We start from the raw sequence: 7,719 nt of genomic DNA, 5'->3' as shown, positions 1-7,719 counted from the left end.
CACTAGTGGTGACTCCCTAGGATTATCGCCCAGATGTGGTAGATGCAAGGGCTAATCTGGGGTATCTTTATGAGATGCAGAGATACCCATTCCCCTGATTCATACATCCAGATGTAGCACTTGTAGGAGTGGGAGGTGGAGGTGGTAGCGGAGGAGGTGGAGGTGGAGGGAGAGGGAGAGGAGGTAGGCAGATGGAGGGGGAGAGTTCTCGAGCAGGGCAGAGGAGGATGCAAGCACAGGTGATGTACGAGGTGAAGGAGTCTTCAGAGTCTGATGGTGATGATGGTGGAGAGGAGAGGGTGCCCTTGAGGAGATGGCGATCAGTTAGGGTAGAGGCACCTGCAGAGTAGCCATCAGGATGAGAGGAGTAGGGTACGAGGATCTATGCCTTGGATGCAGAGCTGCAGGCAGCTTGGGTGACCATTGCAGTACGAGATCAACAGCTGATGGATGAGCAAGCACGAGCAAATGAGCTGCATCGAGAGTGGGATACTACGAGGTGAGAGGCAACACATCATGGTGCCCAAGCTGCATACTATTATGCTACCTATAGGAGTGTGGTACCACCAAGACAGGGTCTTCTTGATTATTCGGAGCAAGTGGGCAGATCAGAGGGTGCAGTGCAGGCACCGGATAGGAGACAAGCTCCTCCACCAGGGCCAACACCAGCCGCAGAGGGTGGCAGTTAGACATGAATTTTTTTTTGATTTGTACGTTATGTATTTTTGAGACATATATCTAGATTTTGGATCTCACATTTGTATATGTACCATGACACATTTGATATATATATGAGATACTGGGTTTATCGATATTCTTGTGTACTTGTCTCCAAATGTATGTTTCCGCTTTCATGTGATGTTTTAGTTTTTGTTTTCAGCTCATGTATGTGTATATGCTTATGTGTATTGATTTTGATCTCTCATATGGATGGTATAGACTTAAATATTTTTGTGAAAATGTGACACTTGGATAGATCATATGTGATGATTTTGGATTAACCCCTTGTGATGACAGGGTAGCAAAGAAATGGAGTGAAAGATTAAGAAGGTGAAAAGTCATGAAGAAGAGAAAAGATAAAAGTAGTTAGCTGATATGTCCATGAAAAAGATGAAGAGAGAGAGCTCTTCCCACATGTAGGAATGTGCAACTAAAAAAATGACATGAACCTAAAATGCAAGCTACTATGCAAAGTGGTTTACCAGCAAGAAACTCATATCATTTAGACTCTTAATTTCATCATTGAGAATTTATTAAGGACATCATGAGATCATACAACCATCACTAGTATAACTATGAGGATATGAATATGATCGATATTAGATAGGTATGTGGAAATCTAGTCTAAGCATCAGAGACATGTAAGTCAAGATAACTATATGATTAGATTCCCTAAGTTTAATTTAGCAAGATTACACCTGTATCAAGGTATAAGCTCCAAGATAAACCCTGAGTGCGGTCTTGCAAAATAGTCAAGGATGATACATTTGTAAGTCAACATGTTAAATAGGACAAGCATAAATTCTTACAACATTATAGACAAACAAAGTGTACCCACAAGCAGAAATCAAAAATATGTCCCATGCCCCCAGTCTTCTAGTCAATGACATCCTCGAAAGACTATAAGGGAGGGAACACATGGCAAAGAAAATCATCATAGACAACACAAAAAGTAGATAAAGATTAGCATAGCTTAGTCATTTAGGTGTTAAAGTGTGTGTGTGTAAGTCACTTGGCCACTTTTTCAAGAGTTGATTCTAATAGTGAGAAATATCGCGACATCGGAGACTGTAGGTAAACTATCTATTAATTGTTGAAAAACACTTGATGTCAAAGTGGGTGGGGGTAGTGTTGAGAAACATTGTTTTGTGAGTTGTCAAAGAAACCCTAATGCATAAGAATACCTCAATAGGCTAAGTAGCTATGCCCCCAAGATGAGGACAAGAAACAATTCCAAGCTAGGAAATGTATAGCGAAGTGGATGATTGAGTTTGATAGACATAGGTGCAAGGGTTTCAAGTAGCCCCTGTTTCCAAGTTTTCACCACTTGATAGATTTTTTCAGGACTTTTTTAAAAAAAAATTTAAAAGGATTTTTTAAGGATCATAGATATATACAAGATAGCTAAGCAGCAAGCCTCTAAGTATAGAACTTCTTCAAGTGTAGGATGTTGATAGGTTCTACAAGCTCTTCACCCTCTGAAGTAGACAACTGGTAAGCACCAGACCCAAATGCTGCTGTGATAATGTAAGGACCCAACCACTTAGGTTCAAATTTCCCTTTCTACTCTTGATGTTGCTGATTTTTTGGATTCTCTCTAAGCACGAGTTCACCAACCTGGAACTCACGGGGGTGAACCTTCTTGTTATATTGTGTAGACATGCACTTCTGATAAGCTCTCATGTGATCAAAAGCAGCCTTATGACATTCATCCAGAGCTTCTAGTTCCTATACTCACATAGCTCTATGATCTTCATCAGTTATTAACCCATGTAAGGAGATGTGCAAGGAAGGTATCTCAACTTCTAATGGGAGAATAGCCTCAGAGCCATAGACTAGAGAAAAGGGTGTAGCCCTTGTAGGAGTACGAATAGAGGTTCTATAGGCCCAAAGTGCTGGATTTATTTGTAAGTGCCAATCTTTCCCAGTCTTGTGAACTGTGCGGTGTAGGATTTTTAGTAGTGTTTTATTAGAGGCCTAAGCTTGGCCATTCCCTTGGGGATAGTAAATAGAGGACCAGTGTTGCTTAATTCAAAACTTTTTGCACAACTGTTTTAAATCCTTATTCTTGAATTGCCCTCCATTATCCGTAACAATAGAGGATGGGATACCATATCAGCAAATGATGTGATTCAATATAAACAAGGAAACATGTTTGCCTGTAGCAGCAGATAATGGTATAGCTTCAACCCATTTAGTGAAATACTCTATTGCTGTGATGATGAATTTATGACCGCTGGATGAGCTTGGATGAATCTTTCCTCCCAAGTCAAAGGCCCATTGCTGAAATGGCCAATATGTCACAGAAGGGATTAACTCTCGCCTGGGAGCATGTATCAAGTTGCCATGGAGTTGACATTTCTGACAAGACTTTGCATAGCGCATAGCATCAGCTTGCATGGTGGGCTAGTAATAACCTGTCCTAAGAAATTTTTGAGTAAGTGCAAGGCCATTAGAATGTGCCCCACAAATGCTATTGTGGACTTCGGTAAGTGCCTTCTCAGACTCTTCTAGCTCTAAACACCTAAGCAACGTTCCGTCTAGACCCTTCCTATACAAGTCACCAGAGACCAAAGTGTAGTGTGAGGCATTATGAAGGAGTTGGCATTTTTGGTTGCACGTGAGGGTTTCAGGAATAACCTAATCACATAGGTAGGAGAAAATAGCAGCATAGCGGGAGGAATCATGACCCACAATAGCGTAGATCACCTAGTTATCTAAGGAATCATAGGTTGGATGACGCAATTCTTCCACCAGGAACTCAAATCGTGATTCATGTTCTTGTAATTGGAGGATAGATGCTAAGGTGGCCATAGCATCAACAACCTTATTTTTTGCTCTAGGAATCTGTTGGAATGTTACAAAGGTAAAATAATTCCTTAGAGCATCTATCAACTTTTTACAAGGGATCAACTTGTCATGCTTTGTTTGATATTCATTATTCACTTGGTTCACAACCAGTTGAGAATCTCCATAGATGTGTAGCTTAGTTATTCACCATTCAAGTGCCATTTTGATCCCATTTGTTAATGCTTCATACTTTACAATGTTGTTTGTACATGGGAACAATAGTTTTTAGGATTTTGGGATCGTATAACCATGAGGGGAAACAAATAAAACCCCTGCTCCAGCTCCATTCTGTGTATGGGATCCATCATAAAACATCTTCCATGTTCTGTCAGTAATGTACATGATTGAGGTATCTAGAAACTCAATTTTCATAGGTGCTACATCTTCAAGTGGGAAGTCAACCAACTAGTTAGCTATGGCCTATCCTTTGATTGCCTTATGTTCAACATACTAAATTTCAAATTCGGAAAGAATCATCATCCATTTAGCAAGGCAACCAATAAATGCAGCTTTACTTAATAAATATTTCAAAGGGTCTATCTTGGCAATCAAGTGAACTGTATGGGCCAACATATAATGCCAGAGTTTTTGGGAGGTAAAAACTACAGCAAGGCATGCCTTCTCTATACTTGTATAATTTAGTTCATAAGCCACCAAAGTTTGACTGATATAGTATGTGGCTCTTTATTTACTCGTCTCATCACTTTGGGCTAAAAGTGCCCCTAGAGAAGAATCTGTAGCTAAAATGTATAGAATCAAAGGTTTTCCCAGAATGGATGGCATCAAAACTGGTGGTTTTTCCAAGTAGCCTTTGATTTGATCTAAGCTTTGTTGACAGTCATTGTTCCAAATATGGGTAGATCCTTTATGTAGATTTTTATTGAAAGGTTGAGCCTTATCATCTTATTGAGAGATAAATCTTCTTATGGATTGTAGCCATCTTTGCAAACCTCTAAGCTAACTGATAGTCTTTGGTGGAGGCATATCCATGATAGCTTGGACCTTTTCAGGGTCAACCTTAATGCCTTTTACTGAAATGATATAACCTAGCAATTTTCTAGAAGTGACACCAAAGGCACATTTTTTTGAATTCAGCCTAAGTTGGAATTGTTCCATATGGTCCAATATCAAACTAAGGTCTTTGAGATGTGTGTCTCATTTCTTTGATTTTGCCAATGTGTCATCAACATAGTCTTCCATGTTTTTATGCATCATATCATGAGAGATGGTAGTCATTGCTCTTTGATATGTAGCGCCAGCATTTTTGAGCCCAAAAGGCATGACATTCCAGCAAAAGGTACCCCATGCACATGTAAAAGCTATCTTTTCTTGGTCTGTTGGAGCTACCTTTATTTGGTTATACCCAGAAAATCCATCCATGAGCAAGTACATCTCATAACCCGCAGTCATGTCCACTATCATATCGATGTTTGGTAGTAGAAATTCATCCTTGGGGCATGCTTTATTGAGATCTCTAAAATTAGTACAAACTCATATGGATTTGTCATGCTTGGAGACAGGTACAATGTTGGAAATACACTCGGCATAATCAATGGCCCTAATGAAGTTTGCATTCAATAGTTTTTCTAACTTTGTGTTGACCAGTAGGGCCACATGTGGATGCATTTTTCTCAACTTCTATTTGACAGGCTTGACATCTGGTGAGATTGATAAATGATGCATGATGAGATCTGTATCAAGCCCTGGCATATCAGAGTATGTCCATGTGAAGTTGACCTTCTTGTCTTGAAAGAATTGAGCAAACTATGTCTTTTCTTCATCTGACAAAGATTGAGCTACATGGATAATCTGAGGACATTCTTCTGTTCCCAAGTTGATAGGCTGTGTAGGTTCAACTAGAATTGAAGATCTATCCTATAAATAGCTTGAAAAACTACCAAGTACCTCATCCGCAGGTGCCTCAGAGAGGTTTTCACCATTAGATACGCCTTTATTTTTACTTTTTTGATGATCAGACACCGCCACAATGTGGTTTTCACCATCTGATCGCTTATTTTTCCTTTTAATTTTTTGACTGAGGTACTTGATATCTGATTCTGTCATGTTAACCACAAGTTTGATGGTGGAAGAACTGACAGGTTCAATTGCATTCAGATAACAAGCGATCTTAGTGTCATTTTGGAAAGACTGTATTTCAGGTCTTTGATTTTGGATAGACCAATCTATGAGATCTGGGTAAATTAGTGAGAGTGGGGGAGAAGTTTCAATGTGATTGATATGGAAGGAGTCATCTCTGGTGACCTGTGAAGTTGAGCCTATAGAAAATGTCTCAAAGGAGTCCAGCTCAGGAATAGTCCTGAAGGAACTAGCGTGATCCATTGAGACATGTTGTGAGTAAAACTCATTCGACCCCATACTAGACCATTCGAATACATCGGATTGGGTTGCATAGGCATGAATGGAATCCACCCCTAGCTCGCAAGATGCATCAAAGAGGCTTTCCCACTCATACTCATGAGAATCTATACTTTGACCCCTAGCTATGAGATGAGCAATATTCTGCCTAATTCGTCCTCTATTTATGTGCTCAGAAGTAGACCCTTCTTGTTCCTATTGTTGGCAGGTAGAAGTTTCTTCATTATTAGTAGTCACTATTTCTTCTCCCCAAAGGAGGGAAGTGAGAGGAACAAAGTCTTCATCTTGTGCAGTAGTAGCAATTACGGGAGAGTCATCATCCTACGATTCACTAGACATGAGCAATCTTCGATCACAAGTTGGTATATTATTGTTTAGCCCAAAGCCTAGACCAGTGGTGTCTCGGGCACCACAACCTTGAGTGTGACTTAAAGGTTGAAATAGAGCATTCTTACAACTAGTTAAGGAATCGTGGCCTTGGTAGCCCATTTTTGTCAAAAATTTATAGCCTTTTCCATATTTTTTGGGAGAAATAGGGGTAGTCATTGTAACCTCCTCGTCTTCCTCTTCTCTGTAGATCTAGTCTCTAATGGATTGTTCTTCCTTCTTTGCTTCTAGTGGTATGGAAGATTGCACAAAAGTGCCAAAAAGTGTCATAGCAAAAGCAGAAGACTTCTTTGCAATAGTTAGTTTCCCATAGGAATGAGGGGAAATTGGTAAGGCAGCAATAGAGTCCAAAGTGTACTTTCCCATACCAAGGCTCATCATTTTCAGTTTTTTTTCACATTCTATGAAAGATGGTGCTAGCTCATGAGAAGAGCAATTGTGTGGGACTAGCATTTCAGCAGTAGATAATGTGTTGATAGACATGGAGTTGTCACTGGGGACAACTACTTCAGTACCATTAAAAGGGAACTTAATGCACTGATGGTATGTAGAGGGTACTACTTGCATATCGTGAATCCATGGCCATCCCAACAATAAGTTGTATGCAAGTGGTATGTCTAAGACTTGGAAAATGACATTCTTCTCAACTGCACCAACTCTGATTGGAAGTACAATTATACCTTTAAAAGGCCTTTCGACCTCATCATAGGCCTTTATAGTGATCTTGTGCTTAGGATCGATGGAAAATTTAGACATGCCCAATTGTTGGATTACATTGAACAAAATGATATTTAACCCTGCACCATTGTCTATCAGGACTCGATGGATGTGGGTATGAAAGATTTGAACTTTGACATGAAGAGCAAGATTATGGGGATGATGGAGAGCTCGGTCATCTTCTTCAGAAAAGGTGAGATAGTGAGGCAAGGAGATGTGGTTCACCATAGCTTGGAATCGTTTCACATCAATATTTGTGGGAACATTGGCATAACATAAAGCTTTCTCAAGGATATCCCTATGCAAAGGAGATAACTCTACCAATTCAAAAATGGAGATTTGTGCTTGTGTGCATTGCAGTTGGCTAACAAGATCATAGTTGGAGATCTTGGAAGTAATTGGTTTCTTAGATGATGAAGCATTTTTAGGATCATTAGAAACTTTTAGGACAACCTTAGATTGCTCCCTAGTGACAGCGTTAAGTGGTTCACCCTGAGAAGATGAAGACTCAGCCACTCGGAGTACCACCTTGGGTCTAGTATCAGTATGATCTTGAGGAGTGGATCATGTCCGTAAGACCACTCTTGGTTGTTCATCTTTAGCATCATAATTTGGCCAATTGTCATTGTTGGAGCTTGCCATACATATGTATTCAACGGGCTCAAGCAT

The sequence above is a fragment of the Cupressus sempervirens genome, chromosome 4 (genome assembly GCF_028749045.1).
Source record: "Cupressus sempervirens isolate cs-2001-9-10 chromosome 4, ASM2874904v1, whole genome shotgun sequence".
NCBI lineage: Eukaryota > Viridiplantae > Streptophyta > Pinopsida > Cupressales > Cupressaceae > Cupressus > Cupressus sempervirens.
This window is presented reverse-complemented; position numbering follows the sequence as displayed.